Here is a 24,183-nt window from a genome sequence, read left to right as displayed (position 1 = left end):
GTAGCTACACACCAACCCATGCAGCCACTTATACACAAAGTGAGAGACTGATACAGATATTTACATATTTAAACATTACTCACTAAGCCATGTATTCACTAAGATACACTTAATCAGTCAGTAATACAATCAATTTTTCAAAAACAATTCATCCATTTAGACACTTATATACCCATTTATTCTTCCATCGACCTTGAGATATACATATATAAAACATATTTAATTTTCAGAAAAACACACATTCACTGGATGATGTCATCAGTGATGTCATCAGTGATGTCATTTGAGATGTCATCAGTGATGTCATGAGTGATGTCACTGACCATGTCATGAGTGATGTAATATGTGACGTCATCAGCAGTGCATTGCGGGCGCGCGAGTTATAGTTAGCTGAACTAACTATAACGGGGCAATTTCAATGGTTTTTTACGAGTAAAATGTCCAGTTAACTATAACATGTGTGAAACCTATGGTTTTTTTCACTGAATTTCTAAGGTTTTTTAAATGCTAATTCCTAACTATAACGTGTGTGAAACCTATGGTTTTTTCACTGAATTTCTAAGGTTTTTTAAATGCTAAGTCCTAACTATAACGTGTGTGAAACCCATGGTTTTTTCAGTGAATATATATATATATATATATATATATATATATATATATATATATATATATATATTTATATACATATATATATATATATATAGAGAGAGAGAGAGAGAGACATTACAAAATGTGCATGTCAAGTCATGGCAATGAGGTTGTTGTTATACATGTGTCCCTTTACACGGAATTATTCTTCCATTTATTAGCAGATACACTAATATAGGAGATAGGGGAATAATTGCATACTTGGCCACAACATACATGTGTACCATGTAAATATTGCTGCTTTTATGTACATATGAGTGTGTATGTAGAAGGGCTTATATCTGGTACCAAAACTTTAGTAAGTGCCAAATGTATGTTTATATGTGTGCATGCATATTCACTACATATTTGGATGTGTGGGTTTGTCTCTTTGTCAATTTCAGTTATTTGTTAAAAAAAGATCTATTCACCTACCTATGTCTATTCCTCCTCTCTCTGACTCACCCCAAAAATTTCTGACTACTACAAATTCTCCAAAGTCCTTTTCAAACTTCCACCTCCTTGTTATCCAATTCACTAGGGGCAGGGAGAATTCATGAAGTTTGATTCCGTGGATCCACGCTGAATTACATCAAAATTCTGCCAGATTACATGGCATTACATGGTGGGGAAAGTGGGAAATTGATAGCATTTTCTTAGCACAAAATGCACCCTTGCATTCAAAAATGGATACATGGAGTAATTTTGCCCTAAGAAAAATATCGCAACCAAATACCCCTCTGCTCCCTTACATTCTCGGCAGTGATTAAAATCTTTAATCAATGCAGAGTGTGTAAGGGCGCTGAGTGGTGGTATGCTGTGGTTTCTAAACTTTAGAAACCACTGCATATCACTTAACGCCTTTACATCCTAAGCAGTAACAAAAACGTTTTAGTCACTGCAGAGTATTTAAGGGTACTGAGTGGTATGCAGTGGTTCCAGTAGAATTGTCATTGTCTTGCATTTTGACTTTATAACTGTTTTGGAATTGCTTAATTACTTTACACATTACCCTACGTTAATCCTGTTTGCTCTGTGCCATAGATATCGGGGACTTGAGGACGGGTCAATTTAGTTCAACCAGACAAGGGCTGTGATTTTTCCCTGAGGAGGGTAGTCAAACATCCAAAATAAAAAATGCAATTTCTTCCATTTCTGAATTCAACTAAGAAAACAGATTCAGTTGTCTGAGGACAACATCAGCAATTTTCATTTCTCAGGCAACCTGATCTGACGCCAAGCAGGTTTTGCCTTTAACAACGTTATACCTATTTCTGTTTTGAAAGTCTGTTTAGCAGTCATCTCTGGCTATCCTATTTGATGAAATGTTTGTATAAGATCATATATTTCACATTTGTTAGTCTGTGTCAGACTTGCAGATTCCATAATCACATTTTCCATGATTTCACTTTTGCTTGATTGGACCACAATATACAGATTTTCTGTCTTTAATTTTAGATCATAGTGACCTATTTGTGTATTTTAGATACTATATTAAATTCAGTAAATTAGAGTTTAGGACTACACATGGTAGAAAGAGCAATCTGGAGGTATTGCCTTAATCTCCAATTGGGTATATAAGTAAGCTACGAAAATCTTGCCTGTCAAAGTTCTATTGTCCCATTGTTCAGACGTGAATCTGTTATAAGTTTGCAAGTTATGTTGGTATTACCTCACTTGAACAAGAAATGTGGTTGGGTTCCATGTTCTAGTCAGTTGGATGTCAGTTGGATTCTGAGGGGTAACTATGCTGAAGTTGTAGGGAAAGTACTTTAATAAATAACTCTCACTCACCTCCTGGTCGTGACGTTCTCCAAGAGGTGGGCAAGAATTGTCAATGAGGAGCCAGTCAACACCTACAGCTTCATGAGGTAGCTCGGAACCTGTCACAGTGTGCATATTAACTTTTGGATTGCGGAGACCGTTGGTGAATTGGTAAGGAAGCTGTGACAAGTTACATACTCAGCGAGCAGGAAGATCGGACCCGCATTGGCATTGATTTGAATTCCTTGGGAAACCCGGGGGGAATATGCTGATGAGCATGAGCACCAGCGCATACAATGATTGTGGTGGGTCATGAGATATGGCCAACGCGTGACCATATTAACTCAGCCAATTATTGTCCTTGCTGAGTACGTACCATGCGTGGGCACCATGTTGAATTGGGTCCCTAACAGAGATATGCACACCACTTACAGAAGCATATCTACTGTTTGCAAGTGCCATCTTCCGTTGGACCTTTACACGGAGATACGCACACCAGTCATCCCAAAATTGTTGCAGCAAATATGTCAGCTGTTTCTTGTTGCAGTGAATATATCGGCTGTTGACAATTTCCAGTACTATTGCTTACTGACGGAACATGGGTTTCATTTTCTCCTGAATTCACATACGGTGATGCGGAGACCTTATTGGGGCATCTATTTGGGAACCATTATTTACTGATTTCTACTTAGGACTTAAAACCCCAAATTGGTGATTTGCACACCAAGGGCCTGTTTACGAGGTCAGTGGTCTTATTGTCGTACTGCCGCAGCAGCAGCCTCCTGCAGTATTACAATGTCACCGCTGGGCCAGCAGCAGTGTTTCTGACAGTGGAGGATATTTTTTCATAGGTGTCGATGTATGTGTGTATATTTTGACTGCATATGTGTTAAATGTACACATATACATGACAGATATGAAAATAAACTATGAGCGCCTTTCCATTGCTGGAGTCTTGCCCAAATAGTTCAAAATGGACTTTCCTGAATTTCGGCGCTAACAGCGCAATTTTCTTCATGTTCAAGATGCTGCTGTGAAGGGAGTAACTGGAGGATGGGAGACTGGAGATAAGAAAAGGAAATAGGTGAGTATGCACCTCAATTCCTTCGATTCTGCCGACTCGAAGCAAGCAATATTCCCTCCACGGCCGGCTCATCGGAAAGCCAACTTGTAATTCAGATGGCGGTGAACTTCTCTGTACCTCCCTCTGACAGCTGCGTTTCCTCTACTAGGTGGTCGGTGAATGGCTGCTGGTGTTGGAGGTGCTCCGGTGGTCTTTTGTTCAGCAAACTTCCCACATCATAATACGGCATTCGGACCGCCATCGGTGCAGAGGGGATTCCGATTCAACAACATTCCCAAGGCCTCCAAACTCGTAATCAAGCCCCAAGTTTGTACAGCGAATTGCAACTCATTATTTCTCGGTTATTCGCACACCTATGTACTGTCTAGTATTTCCTTTTCACTTGATGACTATTTACTATTATGATTCTTTGCTGTTAGAATTATGTAATACTGCTATTACCAACAATATTACTTAATGAGCAGAGCACTTGAACAAAAGAACATAATCAGTCTTTTTGTATTTCTTTCAATTCTTTATTTTCAAATCCAAATGAAGTTTCCCACAAAAAAACACAGGGGGCAGCCAACGCGTTTCGTTCAATTTAGCGACAAGCCAAGAGAACTTCTTCAGGGCTGCAGACAACATAACATAAAACATATATAAGACAAATAAATCATATCACTTGACTGACAGACAAAACTAATAATTCTTTACATAATACAGACAATATGTAAAAGAACACAACATATACCTTAACAAACAGTACTATAACATCCAACTTTCACAAATTTAATTAGATTAAAAAAATGAATAAACATGGAGCTTTAAAAACCACATAAATTAAAAAATATATATCAGAAAGATTTAGAATAACTTATATTGCTTCTTTTAATACTTGTACCGTGGACACTTCCCATATTTTGGGGAATTATATTCCCCTTCCAAGAAACAAGAGATTTAATGAAAAACTATACCTAAGTGCACAGTATACACCAAAAACGGGAAGGAGATGCTAATTATGATGGAGACAAAGCAAGAAATGAACAATATATATATATATATTTATAATCAACCTCACCTCTTTAGATCAAATAAGAGACTCAATAGTCTTTATCATTGATCAAATCGCAAACTGGACTAGGTTAAAGTCATTTGCCCGAAATCATCATTCAAAACAGCATCCATAAAGGATTAGTATATGATGCTATTAGCAAAAACATTTCCACAGAGTCATCATGTGCCAAATAGCCAAATGACAAAGTCTAGAGAGCTTCGCCACATAATATATCGCCATAGGGGTCTTTACCCTTACAAAACGGAGTGAGGGTGGGGGGGCCCGAAAGCTCATAACCATTAAGATTTCCCTCATAATTTAAGACTTACTGAGTCTGCTCAATAAATGAAAGAATGATGATCGGAGGGATAAGTGCCCTAAATCCCCAGTGGGATAACCTCTGCCTATAAGGTAAAGGGAAAGAAATTATATCACATACTCAAAAGAGGGGGACATTATATTACCAGCGTAGAAAAAATGATATACTAAACATCGTTTTTACAGATATATCTTCCCAAGATCTCTTTAGATGTTGCTAATATTTCCAAAAGCCATGACACAAAAATAAAGCATGTTATAGATTCACCAATAACCTGTATAATTATTAAATCCTTCATTATTTCAGGAAGGCCACAGAGTCTCTCTACCTATGGATGGTGTGTGCTGGGGAGGCGTAGGCGACCGTGTATCAAGGTGAGTCTCTTTGGTGTGTTTTGGGCGGGAAACCATTTGGATCAAGACTGGCGGTTATTACATTTCTTAACTAATTCTAAGACTTGTGTTAGTATTATTTGGTGTATTATGTTATAATTTAACGCCGATATACTGAGTCTTTTGTCTATGGTTTTAGGCAAGTGATTCTCACAGCCAAAAACTATTTTGGTGCAACATGTTATAATTTAACGCCGATATACCGGGTTTATGTGGCTATGGTTTAAGGCTATTGATCTTGCCAGCCACTAACTTTTGTATTAGTATTATTACTATTCAGTTCAATTTGCATTCATTTACCGCCAGCATATTGGGTTTACTAAATCAAATTTTCAGTCAGATTTTTATGCCCCCTAGGACTTTATATTATTTCCCCTCTCGCTCTCCAATGAAGAGTTGGATGGCCAGGTATTTTGTGTGTCAAGGAAAAAAAGCACTACTCCTAAACACATTGGTTAAGGGAGGCCAACATATTTTTAAATACTTGCCTATAGCAAGTGAGTGCAATGGCGAACCCTTTGCCCCTTTGAGGATGTTTATGTAGAAGCTACGAGATGTCTCAAATGTAGGTTCACAAAAAAATTAACTTAGTGATGAATAGTTATACATTGTATACCCACCCACAAGGTGAGGGAGAGTCAATTGATGACTTTGTTTCCAAATTGAGGAAACTTTCTAGAAAATGTAAATTTATAGATGAACTGGTTTGTGACCAGTTCATTCTTCATTGTAAGAGAAAATTAAATTAGGAACAGTCATGGGCTACGCAAAATCTGTCACTGAAAGATGCCATAGACATCCCTTATGTTGTTCAGCAAACTTTGTATGAGGGAAATGGAGAAAATAGATAACTGCTGAAGTGGTGTGTCCAATGCAGTGAGGGAAGTGAGCGCAGAATCTGATGTTGGGGCATTATTCAAATCAGGTCATACCATGGTAAGATCGAAGCAACACACAAAGTCATGTTATCAATGGGGCAGTAATTTTCATACTGCAGAGTACCACAAGTGTGTAGAGATTAATAAAGGAAATGTGGCCGTAGAGGTCACTTTGCACCAATTTGCAAACAAGAAAACAAACCCAGGGTGGCTACTGTGGATGAAGAGAGCATGGTGCAAGTGCAAACAGACAGAATTCTCATTGTGGGCAATACTGAAACCACAACAGAAACTGAACTGGGGAGTAAAAGAAATACTAAAGGAGAATGGGAGAACTGTAGAGCTAATGCTACATCCTCTCCTTCAGGAGAGGATGTAGCCTTATGGCTAGAGTGGTCAACCTTGAAGCTGGGGAACCAGTTTCGAGTCTCAGCTAGGTCGCTCAGCATCCTGTGATTCTGGGCAAATCACTTAATCTCCCCGTGCCTAACAGAAAAAATGAATGTGTCCTTTTGTAACGAAACTGGTGCTCATGTAAAGCGCTCTCATACCCGATTTCTAAGGTCCAGTTTGCGCTATATAAAAAGGATAGACTCTGGTTCCATGTGTACCATCATTCTGAAAGAAATATTTTCTAAACGTTGGTCGGGTGTGACTCTACTTCCCACAGGCATTAACCCTGGAGGGTATTAGGGGGAGGTTATCAGTTTGATGGGGTACATGGAATCCACGGTGGAATTTGGAGGTGGAGAGATAGTGGGGAAAGTCTACGTAGTTGAAGATGGACCACCTATTTTAGGCTGGATGCATCAATATGACCTCAACATAATTGAAAACCAAGCAACTAATTAGTTGATGGTGATTGAGGACATCCCATTGTCTGACATTTTGGATGAGGCCCAGGAGGTGTTTAAAGAGAAATTGGGCCCTTTGAAAGGAAATGTCCATAAAATTGTGTTGAAGCCAGATGCTATACCTGTCCAACACAAGGTACAAATGATTCCCCTAGTTTCTGAGCTGCGGTGAAGGAGATACTGGTGAGATGATTTTAACTAGGATGATTGAACTGGTGGAGACGTCCAGATGGATATCTCTGAGAAGTCTGATGGCAAGTATAGTTTTGTGTGGATCTGAGGTCCAGAAATGATGTCCTGAGCAATGTTAAAGTCAGAACAAAGAAGTCCTCCAGTCATCTTACACTTTTCATCAAATCTTCTTTTTAATCGAATGTTTACATCAGCCTTACACGAGCCAACACGTGTTTCGTCCTCGGGCTTAGTCACCCTATGACTTCTTCAGGGCTGGAATTATCGATTGATGCAACATTATCTGAGATTACAATTTCAAATATTTCTTGTTCTCATCACCATACCCAGGTGCTCCTGTGTTACACCCACAACGGTGCTTGCCACATTCAGATTTGCCCAGAGGCTCTTTTTTGCCAATAGTGCAACAATACATATTTGGTGAGTAAATCTCAAAGAGGTTCTCCAAGTGAGACATGTTTGGCCAGAAAGTATATACTTTGTGTATTTTATTTTACAATTATTAAAGTTTGTAGTATTTGTAATTGCCACTGCCACCGGAGAGAAGTGTGCATTATCTAAATATATCCCAATGCAATGTGGAGGTCAGCAAATTATGTGCTCTCTAGTCCTATATTACCAAAAGTGAAATAAAATATATGCCTATAGTGTCTTGACGCCCTCCAAGTAGAGAATAAATAACGAAAAAGGAAAAAGAAAAGCGTGACATGGTGTTATGTCCTGACCAGTAATATAGATTGTCTGTGAAGGTTGTTTGTGGTCATGCGGAAATACAGTGTCCAACACGTACCTTAAACAAAGTACTGCTGTACCTCTGGTATCTATATCATTTTGTTAGAATCAACGAAAAACAATGTGTAAAAGTATGTAGAGTCCAGCTATTCAAAATTGGAGTACCAACTCCTACAATGAAAAGTAACACAATGTCAGCCAGGTATCAAATTCAGGATGCCGTACAGTACAGTGTACGCATCACGACGCAACAACTGTTATATTGCTATTATATAATTTATTCCATATTACGCTCCAATCTTTGAATTATCATTGGATTACTTCCCAAGTATTACCAAAAGGAACCGAAAACCAACAGAGTCGATTCTCACCCAAGCACGGTAAGGCGTTCTTTGACACAGCGTCTCCGTGTCTGATGCTTCACCTTCAAATGCCATGTTGACGGCTGTGTGTGAAAATATACGCTCAGAGAGCGTAAAGCCCATTTGTCCCTGCCATCTTTGAATGGTGCTTAAACACGTAAGTGTAGTGTTAGCTATTGCCCTCATAATCATATCATAACATCAGCTAACGTAACTGATCTGAATTCCACAAAAAGGGAAAACATGTTTTAAAATATGCTACCTCTCTCAATATGAATACCAAGCATAGTAACAGAATCAGTAATTAGTATTGCACATTCCTGACATCACAACGCACATATTTCTTAAATCTTATGTATTAGACACGCCATCTTACAGATAGCGATCCCAAATAGTGTATTACAAAGAAAATGGTACTATGCCCCGTATTACCGAGTATTCATTGATAGTATAATATATCAGCCCAGAATTTAGGGTGAAAAAGGACTCGCCGTCTTCTGTAAAAGTACTAAAGAGAGATGTGAATAAATGAACTAACCCAAAGTCGAGTGACCTAAAAATTGAGATGTTTAATCGAAGTGATGTGCACAGATGTACCGAGTAAACAGTAGCAGTTAGAAACACTTCACATTACTCAAGAAACAATATTAAACCATATCCAGTATATACTGGCATGTGGTGAGAATCAACTCAAAATAAACAGTATGAATCGATATTAATAAAACCCATCAAAAATATATTTAAAGAAATGCATCAAAGATCATGAAATACAGTCAAAGCTGTGTCAAACATCACATAACACGTCCCTATAATACATTCTATTGGGTATAGTCTTTCCTAGGTCTCATTGAGTACTATGCCAAGTTTGTTAAAAGGTTTTCTGATAAGACTGCATGCTTGGCGTTGTTGCTGAAGATAAGAGCCAGCTTTGTGCGGGGACATGAACAACAAGAATGGATTGATCTTTAAAAAAAAAGAGATCTGTGGTGCTGAGATCTAGCCGCAGTTTGACGCCAATTGGAAATCTGCCCTTACTATCGATGCCAGTGCCACGGGAATGGGGGATGTTCTCACGCAGATTCCTAGCAAACAGAAAAAAACTGTGGCATTTGCTTCCAGAACCTTGACCACCTGTCAGAGGAATTGCTCGATTATAGAGCGCAAGGTGCTTGCAGAAACCTAGTGAACCGAGTATTTTAGAACTTACCTGTGGGGAACTAAGTTTGTTTTGCAAACAGACCATAAGTCACGGATCAAAGTTCTACTCCTGGGATGTGCAGGTAAGGGCTCTGCAAGGTTAGCTAGACTTGCAGCTTGGCATAAAGAGCATTGTTACATGTTGGAACATATCCAGCGGTGTAGGAACTGTCAAGCTGACTGCTTGTCCAGGCTGTCGTTGGACAGGTGAGAGGTGGATGGGGAGGTGGGTGCTATTTTGCTGACGGAGAGTTAAGGTGTGGTGGCATCAGTAGTGGATGTGTTGGAGGTGGAGAGTGCACATGTGGTTAAAACACAAGAATGGATAAAGAAAATGGAAACTGATTCCGCTATGAAGGGGGTGAAGTATTTTACTTTGTTAGGTGGTAGGAGGGAGAGTTCTGTGGCACTCTCCGTCAGACCATATCTTAAAGTCTTGGAGGAACTGTTGGTATGTGATGATGTGGTGATTATGAGGGAAGAAAAATTAATTCCACCACTTGGGTTGAAGTCAAAGTTTGTAGAGGTGGCACATGAGGGACACCTTGGGCAATCCAAAACTAAGAAAAGATTACGTGCTGAATGGTGGTGGCCGGGAACGGATTATGATGGTGGATAAATGTGTGTAGAAGTGTAGTGTATGGAAGGAAGGAAGGTGAGAAACCTTTCAGGGTAGGAGCACAGGCAGACTAGGGACAAATATCAGATCCAGGCAAAGTATGGCACACTCTGTGCTTGGATTTTATTAAGCCCAGGAATTAATTGAGAAGTGAACTGAGGTATGTCATAGTAAGAGTTGATGTACACACTAAGGGCCATATGTAGGAAGCCTAATACCGGTCGGTAACGGCCGATTTTCGGTAAATATCCCGTTACCGACCGGTATTTAGGCTTTTGCTATGTAGGGGCCACATTTCAGGATTCGGTAAAATTACCGAATCGGTAATTTTACCGATTCGGTAAATACCGAATCCTGAAATGATATGTAGGTGACACTCAAATGAGTGATGTGTAGGGAAAATAATTCGGTATTTAGCACCAAATATATGTTGGTGCTAAATACCGAATACATTGCAAGAAGCAATATTTTGCTGGACTAACAGTGCCATGTGGCAGACATACATGCCCTTAGGGCATGTATGTGCGCCACATATGCACACATGCAGGAATCAGGGGTGCAACAGGGTGTCACTGTGACACCCTGCCAACCTTGATTGTGCTCCCCCCATTACCGAATCGGTATTTACCGATTCGGTAATGGTAACTGGCTTCCCATTGATTCCTATGGGCCTCCTGGCCCATAGGAATCAATGGGAAGCCAGTTACCATTACCAAATCGGTAAATACCGATTCTAAATTACCGACCCATTCCGAATCGGTAAATATTACCGATAGATTACCTACATATCATTTACCGCTTCATAAATACCGAATCGGTAAAATTCGGTATTTATGAAGCGGTAAATGTTAGGCTACCTACATATGGCCCTAAGTGATGAACAGTCAAGTTCATGAGGCACTTGGCAATAGACATAATCGCACCTCATTATACACCCCACAAAGTAATGGAGTTGTTGAGAAGGAGAGTAGAATGGTCAAGGGAACAATCCAGATGGCTGACGCAAGTAGATGAATGTAGGGAGAATGATCACAGAAATGGTGTGGGCTTATCGCACAAGTCCCCATGGGGTAATGGGGAAGACCCCATTCGAGATGATGCGTAGTAGGCTGCCAGGAATTAATTTTGTTCTTACATGGATGAAGGAGATTGTGGAACAAACTCAAGAGGGTGGCCTAGGAGGTGGTCAGACTGAAAAAATTAAGGTCTCTAGACATATTAATAATGGAGATTGGGTGAAACTTTGTTGTGCTCAGAAAGGAGAGGTTTGAAAAATGTCAGAGGCCCGCTGGTTCATCGATATTCAGTAGTTCGGGAGAATGTTGAGAAGTGAAACAATAGGCAGGTAGCCTTGTATCAAAGTAGTGGACAATGTGAGGTCAGCAAAGAGGGACATGGGAGCAGTGCTTTCATGTTGATCTCAGATGAGGAAATGTGCTACTACACTGGGGTGGTTGCCTGGGTAGGGAGGTTTGAGGGTTGATACTTCTGAACCAAACCCATCAACTCGATCGGTGGATGAATTGAGACAGACCATCTTTTTATTTGGGTGACTATTTTCCCTAGAATGCAATTAGGCTTATTTTGTGTTCCTTTTTGTTTTATTGGGTTTGTGATAATCTCATGTAACTCTGTCATGTATCTGCCTGCATTCATCCTTGTGGTCTTCCTTGCATTTTTAAAGGAGGAGGATATGGTATAAGTTGGCGAGTTATGTTATGGATACCTCACTTGGAACTAGTAATGTAGTTGTGTTCCAAGGTCTAGTCACTGCACTGGCATTCCAAGGATGTCAGTTTGAGTCTGACCGGATATGGGGTAGCTACGCTGAAGTTGTAGGCAATGTACTTTAATAAATAACTCTGTCACTCACCTTCTGGTCATGACGTTCTTCAAGAGCGGGTGCAAGAGAATGTCCACTGAATGGCATACAGGCATATACCACTTTCATGAATGACCCAACTGCATGTCACACCCGTAGACTGAATTTTGGTTGGCCAATCTGGCCCGTGTGCAGTGGGGCCTAAACCTACCCATGACAAAACCAAGGTCCAGAACCTGTTCTGTGACTAGATTGGTGTACCAAGCATGCCCTCTTTAATAAAATTGAACTACTTCCCATGTCCTGGATTGTTGACATGAAGCAATGGTGGCAGCATATTGATTCTTGTACATTGATAGTCCCAAGTCAACTTTGTGTCTACTTCTAGGAGGGTGTGTGGCCTGTAAGCCCCACTCATGTAAAGTTCATTACATCGCTCAAGTAGGTGTATGCATGGTGGATGATGGAAACCTGCATGTAAACATGACTCTGTGATTGGTGAGCGTGTGATAGCTGGAACCAGTGGAATCTTTTCGGATCTCTCCCAGTTTAATGATGCCACAAGAAGAGGGTGGATACAATTCCTTCAAACAGTTCAAATTCATTGTCTACATTTCTGTGACTGGAGGATGGAGATCCAGACAAAGAATTGAGGTAGGATGGAGACAGGTTTGCCACCTTTATTCTTTGAAGATCTTTTAACAAGGGATTGCTGATTAGATTTTCCTGAGCACTACAATTTGAATGATGGCAGGGGAGAAGCAGTGAGTTAAGTAATTATGTTTTTTGTCAAGAGTGAGAACGTTTCCTAGCAGGGCTTGTCGTTTTCTCTTTCTATTATTGCTGCTGCAGGAATGCTGCAGAGTCTGAGTTTGCCCAGAGTCAGAATTTGCCCATGTTTTGAATTCACCTTCTTGGAGCTAGCATCATCACTATTTGATAAAGAGCATTTAATTATAGGCAGGTGAGATATTATTGGTAGGTAATGCATGCTTACAGGTATGTCATATGTTCTCGACGTGCGAGGCTTGCTTGGGGTATCGATTCGGTACTATTAGTAGTTGAAGCTAGACATAGATGGGATACATAAGTAAATGAGCCATTCTTAGCTATGTATGTGATGCAGTTGACATGGCTATTTAACTTGTCACTGGAAGAGATAGATAGGTGACACTGACCAATCTGTTCCTGGTTTTCACTACTTGCCCATTCTGAAGAATTATCTATCGCGCCTATCTCAACAGAAACAAATTATAACTAGCTTTGTGCAATCGTGAAATTGTTCAACTAGCTTTAAAAATCTACACACATAGTGCCCCGGAAACGCAACTGAAGTGTGTGCCTGCTTTATGTGCCCCTGGGTCCTTGTGGTATTACAGAATGAATGAATAAATAAATAAAAACACAAGTAACCTTAATATTGAGTGACATGGTCTTAAATGGAAACAGAACCAAAGTTTTCGCCTGTGTCCCTGTCGTCTACAGGTATCACTGCAACATTCCCATTGACTTTCTAATGTTAAAGCGAAAGATGTGCCTAACAGCTCATACTCTCCTCTATAGGTCCTAAAAATGATTTTACTCTGACTGATTCAATAAGCCCTGGTTATTCAAAGATATATTTATTCATAGCTAGACGAGGAAAGCATGACTTCATTTTATTAATTCTTGCAGTTCCTATGCGCAAGAAAAGATGGCCATTTTCTCTACGTTACTTTTAAAGTGCAATAGAATTAAATATCTTTTAATATTCCATTACTACAATGGAGGAAATGCATAAAATGAAATTTATATTGCATTGTGCCACACATTTAAAGCTTATGACCAGCAATTTCTGTAAAGAGCGAGATTTCCAAGAAGGAAAAAAATGACTCTAAAAGTCATTTCAACAGCAAAGTAGATTAAATATCTTCCATATTAGTCACAGAGCATTAGTGGGAATTGGATTGACTGGAAAGAGGTCAAGAGTTGGAGAAGGTTTTAGCCCACTAGAGGAGCAATAAAATTCAACCATACTTAAAATCATTAGCTCTAAACCCTTTACTATGAGATCCAAACCTCTAGCACACACACTGGGATTCACTCAGCATTGTGCTAGGCGAAAACACCTCCCCCAGCCAAGTCCCCATGGAGGGCCTGCATCTTTGAGAATCCCTTTGAGAGTGAAGAAAGGGATATGGGGGAAAGTGATATTATCTGAGCCCACGAAGCCAGTAAATACCAGGGACTAAATCCTCTGCTGGTGAAAACAAAAATCGGCTTTCGACGTGTGTTTTCCTTGTGATTAATAAACTTCCACCAGGTGCATATCTGAGTGCAGAAGTTTACCTGGAGTCTCCTTAAACTCTTCTTAGTAGTGGGCCTATTGTTTTGCCCACTGGTGAGATATTAGGCACCTAGGAGATTAAAGTCCATATGGATTGCAGTGCGTTGACCCCACACTAGTCCCAGGCGGACATGAACCATTTGCGTTGGACTCCAACCAATCACAGCAGTCACAATGTTCTATAAGACGTCAACTTCAAGCCTTCTATAGGTGAGAGTTGTATTGTATTGTATTGTATGTTATCGTCTTGCAGATTTGCTACAGCACTTTGCTACCTCTTATCAAGACCCCAAGATGCTTTTCAGACGGTTGGGTTAATGGTTCTGATTCTGAGGTGCGTGGATGGGGTACATGTGTAGGTATCAGGACTTAGTGTTGAGTATTCTCATCCTGCGAGGACCCAGGGAGCATGCACCAAACACAGCACCCCCTGTGAGCACATTTTACGCATGTGGAAGTAAGAAAATAAATCAGAGAATCTATTCGCAAACAGCATATCCTGACCAGCCAGTGGTGAGGTTTTAGAGAGACTGAGACTGGATTATGGGAAAAGCCTTGACTCCATGGGCATTTTGAAAGGCAAAGGATTGTTGATAGATATGATATTCTTAAGGTTTTCACTGCAAGATCTAGGGACGTCCGCTCAGGTTGGTGGAGCAGTTAGAGTTAAATGAACAGCTCCACTATTCTAAAGGACTGTCCCTTCTGCCCAGACATAACTATTCTCTTTCTGAGACCTGCTCGGCACCAAATAGTAAAGCCCAGGATGGTTTTGATTTGTACACAACACTGAATAAATTAAAAACAGTAAATTTCAGTGGTGGTTAAGTCAAAATTATATTTGTTGTTTTGAAAACCCCAATACATTTTAGTAGCCAATGTCAAAGCAAGCGCAACTCTACCTGTCACTTCTACATTTATGATGGTAGTTCTGTTTCAACCTTGGCATTAGGCATGGGTAAAGAAACTTACGCAAGAGAATTCCCAATTATTGAGGGTCGGGTATTTTGTATAATTTTAGTTTTTTCTTAGCTTTGCCCTTTCACATAATGTTTACTTGAAGAAGACTGGTGTGAGAAGAAGCATGCAATTATGATGTCTCCTGCCCCCAGAATAGCCCCTCCCCAGTACATTGGCCAAGCATCCAGCATTGTTTTTGTACACATAACCTTGAGTACAGTTTTCATGTAGACGACAGCCAAATACATTGAACAGGTACCTTGTGCTAGTTTTGCATGCTAAGACATAAATCATTTACAATTTTTACTCAGGCAACAGCCTACACTTAAATTGCATAATTCATTAAAATTACTCAAACTACACAAATAGTTGGTGAGAATTACGCTGTTTGCCCACCCCAATGACATCATCAATGGTACATTACAGGCAGGTGGTGCAATTGACTACATAAATGTGCCTTTATTTTATTTTTATTTTAAGTGTGGCACTTCTATATTTTTAAGTGAGACACTTCCTTAGCTGCTTAAATGTGTGGCTGTAATGGGTAGGGCTTAACTCGAGATACTACTGTCCAGATTAGTAAGTACCAACTTTCGAGAGTGAGCAAAACATAGCCAGGCGTCTATTGAAATGGCTGCCGACCACCCTTTAACTGAACTGGAATTGTTTGAAATCCCCGCAAGCGAAGAGTATGGTATCTTTACAAAAGAATCCTTGTGACAGTGATAAGTTCACAAGCAAGTCTCAAGATTTCGAAAACCCTATTAGGGCGGGAAATAAATAAATTCCAGGCACGCGAGAGTAGGCGAGGACTAGCCGACTGCCAGGGCTCCGTCGAATTTTGTTGTCTCATTTTCGTTATTCAAGTTTTAAAGTGACATATCTGATGAAAACAGTTCAGCGCGTGTGAAGCTTTGCTGATGAACTCTGTCAGCCACCCTCAAAAATCCTCTTGAGAGCGGCAGATTCGGCAGGTAAAGGAATGTCGTGGAAGCAATTTGCGCGAGCCTTCTTGTTCCGCCTCGTATGAAAGCATCTGCTGTGCTCGCGGGTGAACCCTGGGAGGCTCGCTGTATTTGTGGCTGCTGCTAAACTTTGTCTAATTACTGGAAGCTCACAGAAGCAGCGTTTGCCGTTTGTTTGCAGTGACAGGGCTTGAGCGTCTGCAGCATGAACGGCGTGATTGCTTGCCAGAAACTGTTTAAATTTTTTTTAAGTGTTTTTCCCCCATTCATTCTTTCTGGTTTTAAATAAGTTGCGCATTTCGATTCACATAAAACCCTGTTAGGCGATGGTAAATGCACAATCATTGGTGGGGTCTATCCAGTGTGCCAAGTTTCAGCCCCAAGGGTCTCTTGGGGTGTGCTGTTACTGTTTGATCAGCACCATCAAATAATGAGTTATTGCCTCCAACAAATGGGGTGTCCATAACACTGCACAAAGTTCGGAAAACATTGAATTCATGGTGTCTCCATTATGCGCAATGCAAAACAGAGACGGGAATGTACACTTACACATCCTACAGACACGGTGATCCCCTGAGCAGGACGATAAAGAGAAGACCCTGTTCCCATATGGGAAGTGTGCCACCCTTGCTGGCTGACACTGACTGTTCTGTGGGGTTTTTGAAGATCAGATGGTACTGGAAGCTTTTAATGTATGTATTTGTATTTGTATTTGTATTGGCATTTATAAGGCGCATAAATCACCCGTAGGTTTCATAGCGCCCGCAGAATCTCCAATAATGACAAGTGGTTAGACAGTGTCAGAATAACCAGGTTTTCAGAAGTTTGCGGAACTTCAAGTGGTTAGGTTCAAGTCTCATAGGAAGAGGGAGAGAGTTCCAGATCAGCGGGGCTATTTTAGAAAAGGATCTGTCTCCGTTTCTAACCGTCCGAACTTTGGGGACGGAAAGGAGGTGCTTGCAGGATGATCTGAGAGTTCTAGTCGAGTGATAGGCTATGAGCTTGTTGGCGAGATATAGAGGGCCTTTGCTGTTTAAAGTTTTGTGAACCAGGCAACAAAGTTTAAATTCAATGCGCTTTTTTATAGGAAGCCAATGTAACGACCTCAAACTGGGGGCCGAGGAAGTGCGAGAGGGGAGATTAAGGACCATCCTAGCCGCGGTGTTTTGCAGGACCTGGAGCTTGTTCAATAGATTTTCATTAATGGATGCAAAGAGCGCATTACCATAGTCCAGGCGGCTAATGATTAGTCCCTGGACTAGGGGCAGACGGGAGGGAGGAGGGATCCATTTGAAAATTTTCTTCAGGTTGCGCATAAGCCCGAAACTGGAGCGTACAATGCTATGTGCGGTTCGTTTGGAAAAAATACATTGCTACACAGCTATTATAGCTAGTTTATTGTGGTAGATAGCTACTTTAATGTAGTACGATAACTTAATGGGTCAACTATAGATGATTACTGATGACAGGCCTAGTAAAGAAGCACTGACAAAAACATAATGTATTTTTTAATGCTTGTTTACCAATGTGGGCAAGTATAGCAGCCAGCCACAGGATATGGACTGTGGTGCTAGGATGTACTCTAGGCAACTGCCCCAGTGACGTACCATCTGTGCCACAAGTTCTTGCATTGGCAACAAGAGCACCAGACATGACTGAAAGAGCCAAGCTCCTGCTGCGCATACAACGTGTGGGAACTCCTGGCACAGTTCTGCAACTATTTCTGTCTGTTACAAGAAGCCTTCACCTGAAGGAAGGGGCTTTATGGAACAGTGTTACATCAGTCTAAGAAGAAGGCTGCACAAGACTTCCTGCATTACTTGATGAGAGCTGGGGGAGGTTAAATGTGAGGCTCAAGGAACATTTGTGAGGAAGCAGAGTGCAGGCCCCTTCCTTTCATTTTCTGTTTAGCCTTAGGGGATGGGTTCCACCTTCCCTTTTTTCTGAATTCGATACTCTTCATTTAAATCCCTGGGGCCTCTTAGAGGCTTGGGGAGGGGGACCATGTGCCCCTGTCCCTAAATAGAAAATATGCCACTCCCCTGTGCTCTGGCCCACTCTGGGGGATACTTTTTAACATGTGCGGGAGTCAGTGCTTTTATTTCTTAAATTTTGCTGCAGATTCGAGGATGTTTTGCGAATTTATGGCAAAATAAAGCAAAAAAACATTTTGGGACCCCATTACCAGGCCTAGGGGGTCAGAGTATATCTACCTTGTCCCTATGTCTTTTTTTTGTTTGCATTCAGTCCTGAGTCCTAAGATGGCTGCAACCACATTGTTGATGATGTTGTGTGGCTGCCATAAGATTGCTGATGATGTGATGGCAGCCAATCGGGTCTATCTATGAGATCTATCGGCCCTGCGGTTCCTCCGCTGCTTGAAATATACTAAGTGTTTGAGTCTTAATTGCGAAAAAAACTACTGAACGGATTGACACCAAATCACAGACAATACTCTTCCTGAACTAAGATCTAGCTTTCTGCCAAATTTGGTGTAAATCTGTTCAGCAGTTTAGGCTGTAGTAGTGTCTAAAGTTTCTATGGAAAAATGTATGGGGAAAGCACGTTCTGGTACAACCCCTTTTTCTTGGCCCCCTCTTGACGGATCCCCCCCAAAACGTTTCCATTAGGAGCTGAGGCGAAAACATTTTGCATTTTGGAGGGACAGGGAGGGGGAGTTTTGTGAACATTCATCAAATAGTGATAAAGATATAAGCAAACCTCAAACCGAAAATATACATTTTTGCTGTGGAAAGACGATCCTAACCATAACTACCCAGTGGCGATCGACACACACACACACACATACACACACACGCACACACACACATAGATAGATACATACATGAAAAAAACCAAAGGTTACAGGGATGTTATAGTTAGGCTTAGATTTCCCTCGTATAAAACCAGTGAAATTCAGCAGTTCTAGTTACCTGAGCATCAGTGATGTCATAAGTGATGTCACTGACCATGTCATGAGTGATCTAATATGTGAGGTCAGAAGCAGAGGATTGCAGTGGCATAAGTTATAGTTAGCTCAGGTAACTATAACTGCTGAATTTCACTGGTTTTGTACGAGTGAAATCTCAGCCTAACTATAGCATCCCTGTAACCTTTGATTTTTCAGTGAATTTCTAAGGTTTTTAAAAATTCCATTTCCTAACTATAACGTCGCTCTAACCTATATTTTTGTTTTTCAGTAAATTTCTAAGGTTTTTTCAAATATTATTCCCTAACTATAATGTCCATGTAACCTTTGGTTTTTTTAAAGTGAATTTCTATGGTTTTTCGGTCTCACCTAGGCAGCTCTTGTGCTGTCTCTTCGAGACATTCTGTATTCAGGATATAGGCATTAAGCTCCACCCACTCCCCCCCCATCTTTTTAATTAGCTCCTGTTACTGTCCTTTGTAAATGGTGGCTTTTCATTGGTCAATAGGCTTAGTAGTCCTTCCTTAGTACCACCTTTTCTCTTGTTTTAACTGCCCCTGTTTGTATTGTTACTTTAGATGTTTTAATTACAGCCTCTGAGCTCTGTTTTAGTAATGACATTCTCCTAGCTGCTGTTGCATGCAGGACACACTCTCCTGCTTCTTCAACCCAGCCTGCGGTTTAACTGCACAATAACACTGCACATGACCCATCATCTTTAACAATGGCGGTCGTGCCTTTCTTTCCTTGGGCGCGGCTCTCCAAAATCAATTTTTGCATATTTTGATTTTTTTAAAGAAGTGTGGCATGCCCTTAAACTTAAACAATGGCGGCTGCGTGGCTCGCGCCTCTATTTTGTAACTGTTCATTTTTAAGCAGCGCAACATGCCTTCTAATCAGCCACATAGGCAACTGTGCATTGCTTTTCTTTTGGGCGGCTCGCCCAACTCTAAGTAGCGCGGCACGCCCTTAATCTTAAACAATGGCGGCAAAGCTGTGCTTTGTTCTTGTCTGCAAAAAGTCCCATAGTCTATAGTAGTAGTCAAGCGCTATATATGCACATACAATATCATTAATTACCACAGTGAGGCACACATTTTTCCAGTCTCTACATTTATGAAATAGTACACATCCAGCAGCTTCAAGACTTCCTTAATGAACACAATTGCCCAGCCTTCGCAATGCCTTGTATTGGCAGATATACACTGTAGGAAAGTAGGATCTGCTTTCAGGGTTACCCCCATTTTTTGCTGTTGTCTGTATGTTTTTTGACTAGCCTGAATGGAATCCTGCTAATCAGGACCCCAGTCACTGTGCTTCCTCCCTAAATTGTACGGGAGTACGCCTATAAGTCCCTCCTATATTGTATTGAGGTACCTAGGGCATAGGTACACCAGGAGTCTCCCATGGGCTGCAGAAAGTGTATTATGCCACCAATGATAGACCACTCAAACTGTGACTAAAGGCTTGCCATTGCAGCCTGTGTACACTGGTGCTAGCACCACTTAAGACAGATATACGCTTTCTTATATCTGAGGTCCCTACACTTAAAACCTATATGTCACCGCTAAGGCAGGCCTTTCAATCCTGAAGGTAGAGTGCTGGATAATAAGTGGGTGTGTGCCCCTGCATGAGCAGGACACCCCTACAAACCCCAGAGTCGATTCTCCAGGCTTTGTAAGTGGGGTCAGCCATTTTGATACATATAGTGGCCATCACTCATTACGCAATGGATAACTATATAGTGGCTGTGCCGAACCTGGGCATGTTTGGTATCAAACATGTTGGAATCACACTCCAACACCATTAGCGGTGTTGAAAATATGATTTCATGCACTGGGGGTTCCTCTGGGAAGCCCCCAGTACTACCGGTAACAGCCTGCCAGAGTATTCCGGGAAGCTAGTGCTACTGCCAACGCCAGACATGATTCTGCCTTCTTGCTGCTGAGCTGAACTCGAGCAGGTGAAGGTAGAACAATAGGTTTCCTGAGGTGTGGCTACCTCCCAGACAGGACTGTGTGTATTGGGCTGGGGTGGGCATTTGGTGCCCTCCTTGCATACTCAAGCTGGAACCAGTTCTGGACAAAGGACATGGGAGTATCCTCCCTTCTGTCCAGCCCCTCCTCTGGGAGGACCCCTGAGTAGTCCTAACCCCTTTCATCCAGGATCTTCAACAGACCAGTGGGCATCAAGGACACCCAAAGTAATCTCCCTTGGAGTAAAGGAGGCAATCCCCTGTTTCTGCAGGCACCGCACCAAAGCTGACCAGTCTGCTGCCCCTTACGTCCCACAGACTTCGAAAGGCTCAGCAACACAGTGGTGATTCTACCACTCCCTCAAGGCCTCATCTGTCTTCTCTGCACTTTTGAGGCCAGTATCCCTCGTTGGAACTGCTGGGACCAAACCTCTGTGCACTGCATTGACTTGCCATTGCCAAGGCTTGTTGGCTCTGCACTCCAGAGATCTTCAGGCTACAATAAGCCCCAGCCTCCAGCATCTCTTCCTGTGAAGATTAGTGTGGTCAACACATCCTCTGCACCATGGGCCTTCATCTTTGGTGAGCTGCTTGAGGTCCTCTTGAACCTCCTGTGCTTTTGGCCTGTGTGTCCTCTCGAGGGTCTTCTCTTGCTTCAGTGGGCTCCCCTGCTTGCTCAGGCCTGTTCTGACTCTCCTGCTTGTGGTGAGTCCCTTGGACCTTTTTGGTGCCCACGTTGCTCCTTCTTACTTTCCATGCCTGTTGCAGCTGCCAAGGCTTGTTGGTGCTCCCCACGGACACCTACCCACTGATTCTCGACTTTCGACATAGGACAGCTTGTGTACTTCTCCTGGTCTTTCTCAGCATTGCCTGATCCTCACAGCTGCAGCAACAAGGTCACCGTCATCACTGCTGCATCTCCCGACACCGGTGGGCATTGCTCTTCCGTGCCTCCTCGTCCCCTCCGAGTGGTATAGAATCTGCTTGCAGGTTCTCTTCTTCAAGAATACACCCTTGGATTCCACTGGACTCTTGCACAATCTTCGCCAGCAGTATCTTTACTGAAGTCCTCCATTGTGTTCTACAGCAGTTTCCGACATCACTTCGCACTTATGCACACATTTTCCCTAGTGTAAGTATCCTGGCTCCTGGAGTTTCTTCAGGGTTCACTGGGAAGGATCCTTCTTCAAAACTGCAACCACGACTTTCCTGTTGACTTCTATTGAGGTTGTGTTTCCACTCTGCATACAGCCTCCGTGGGGTTCCTTGGTGCTTACCTTGGGTGGCTCCTTGTGTCCCCAGCTCTTCTGAGTCACCTGGTCCACGTCCCGACTTCGGTCACAGTGCACGTTCCATTTTTTTATGGTTTGGTCTCTTCCTGGGGATCACTGTGTATTGTGCTACCTGTTGCAATTGAAGTATTCTTGTGCATTTGCCGAACACCCATGCTCCACCATCAGAATGCCTTAAGCGCATAGAGTAACACAAGGCGGCAACAAGGTGGCTATGCGTGGCATAGTAAATCTGACTTAAGGGCATATAAAAAACATATTTTTTGGGCGGGTAAAGTCACTCAAACACCCTTTGTTTTTAACTTACTTCTAACTTCCCTTTACCACTACCCACCTCTAAACCCTATAATTGCTCTTAGCTCCCTTAACCACTACCCATCCCTACACTCTAAAATTACACGTATCTCTCTTTACCACTCCCCACTCAGAAATCCTAAAATTACCCATATCTCTCTTTACCACTACCCACCCCTAATCCCTAAAATGACCTCCTTTTATCACTACCCACACCCAAATCTATTTTTTAAATAACATATTGATTATGATAGCTAATACAATACCAGCGTGACAAAGGTACAAATACATACCTGTGTGATACTTGCCTGCGCCTTAAAGGCTGTGTGATAAAGGCAGTGCCTGCTAAGGAATGCATTAGAAAGGTTGTTTCCCTTGGATAACAAACTGTGGAGTTTCTTTTTTAATTATTACATGATACATATCACGCAGTTTTACATGGAAAGGTACATATGTTTCTGCTAATCTGAGCATGTTTATAATGTCAGTCATTGGCAGGTGAGGCGGTCGCTCAGATTCACATCTCTTTGTTGTCTTTTACTCTGAGCATCTCTTGCAGTGGATATCCACGGACATTCATTAAAACACTCGATTTGACGGCAGGAAGGTTCCTTTATATGAGCATAGCAATGTCTTTACCTGGACATACTGCAGGGTAATTGGCTGCTGCGGCTTCAATAGAACTGCTTGGGGCTATTCAACCCATGTGATGCTTATTATGTAAATGACAGAGGAGCTGTTTTTATATTGCTTTTGCGAGGTGGATTTCAAATGACACGACCCTGGCATCTATTGTTAGAAGGTATTCCTGGTTCCACTCCTCAGGGTTGCTCAAGGGCATGAATTTTATCAGTGATCCACCTTGGACACTGCCTTTTCCAAATTAGGTCGTAATGTGCTGGGCAACAAAACTGGTGGGCAGCTGCCTTCAGAAAGGGTTTTACACAATGTTTCTCATACAAAAGACATTTACGAATGCCCATAAAGAGAAAGCACTACCATTTTACAAGTAATATGACAAAGGCAGATTTTAAAAATACCAGATTGCCATGCTTGAAAGATTCAACTATAAACTGCAAATATAGCTACATCTTTCTCTTCATCTCTTGATGAACCATTCATATGATGCTCCACACACATCGATAAAAGGAAGTAGCACTACTCATCAATGTCAATCTTAAAGAACAGCATTCTGAATGACACATCCAAGCAAATAAAAAAAACAGTCAAATATAAAGCAACATAAAGTTCTAAGTGAGTACACACAAGATAGGAATACGTTGTTCGAATGTACAGAACATAACATATAATTGTAGCATAAACCTCAAGCAACATAAAACTGTATGCCACCATAAAAAGGACCAAAATGAAAGCTAGTGAAACCTATATTAATGATTGTTTATCCTGTGGACATCAAGTGTCGCACTGATGAAGTACCTGGCGCATGGAATTATGATTTGCACTACATTTTTGTGACCCTTTGACTGCCTACACTTGCGACCACTCCAATCATACCCATCAGGCAGGAGCACATATTTTACTCTCATAATGTCCGGACAACATC

The sequence above is a fragment of the Triturus cristatus genome, chromosome 3_1 (assembly GCF_964204655.1).
Source record: "Triturus cristatus chromosome 3_1, aTriCri1.1, whole genome shotgun sequence".
NCBI lineage: Eukaryota > Metazoa > Chordata > Amphibia > Caudata > Salamandridae > Triturus > Triturus cristatus.
This window is presented reverse-complemented; position numbering follows the sequence as displayed.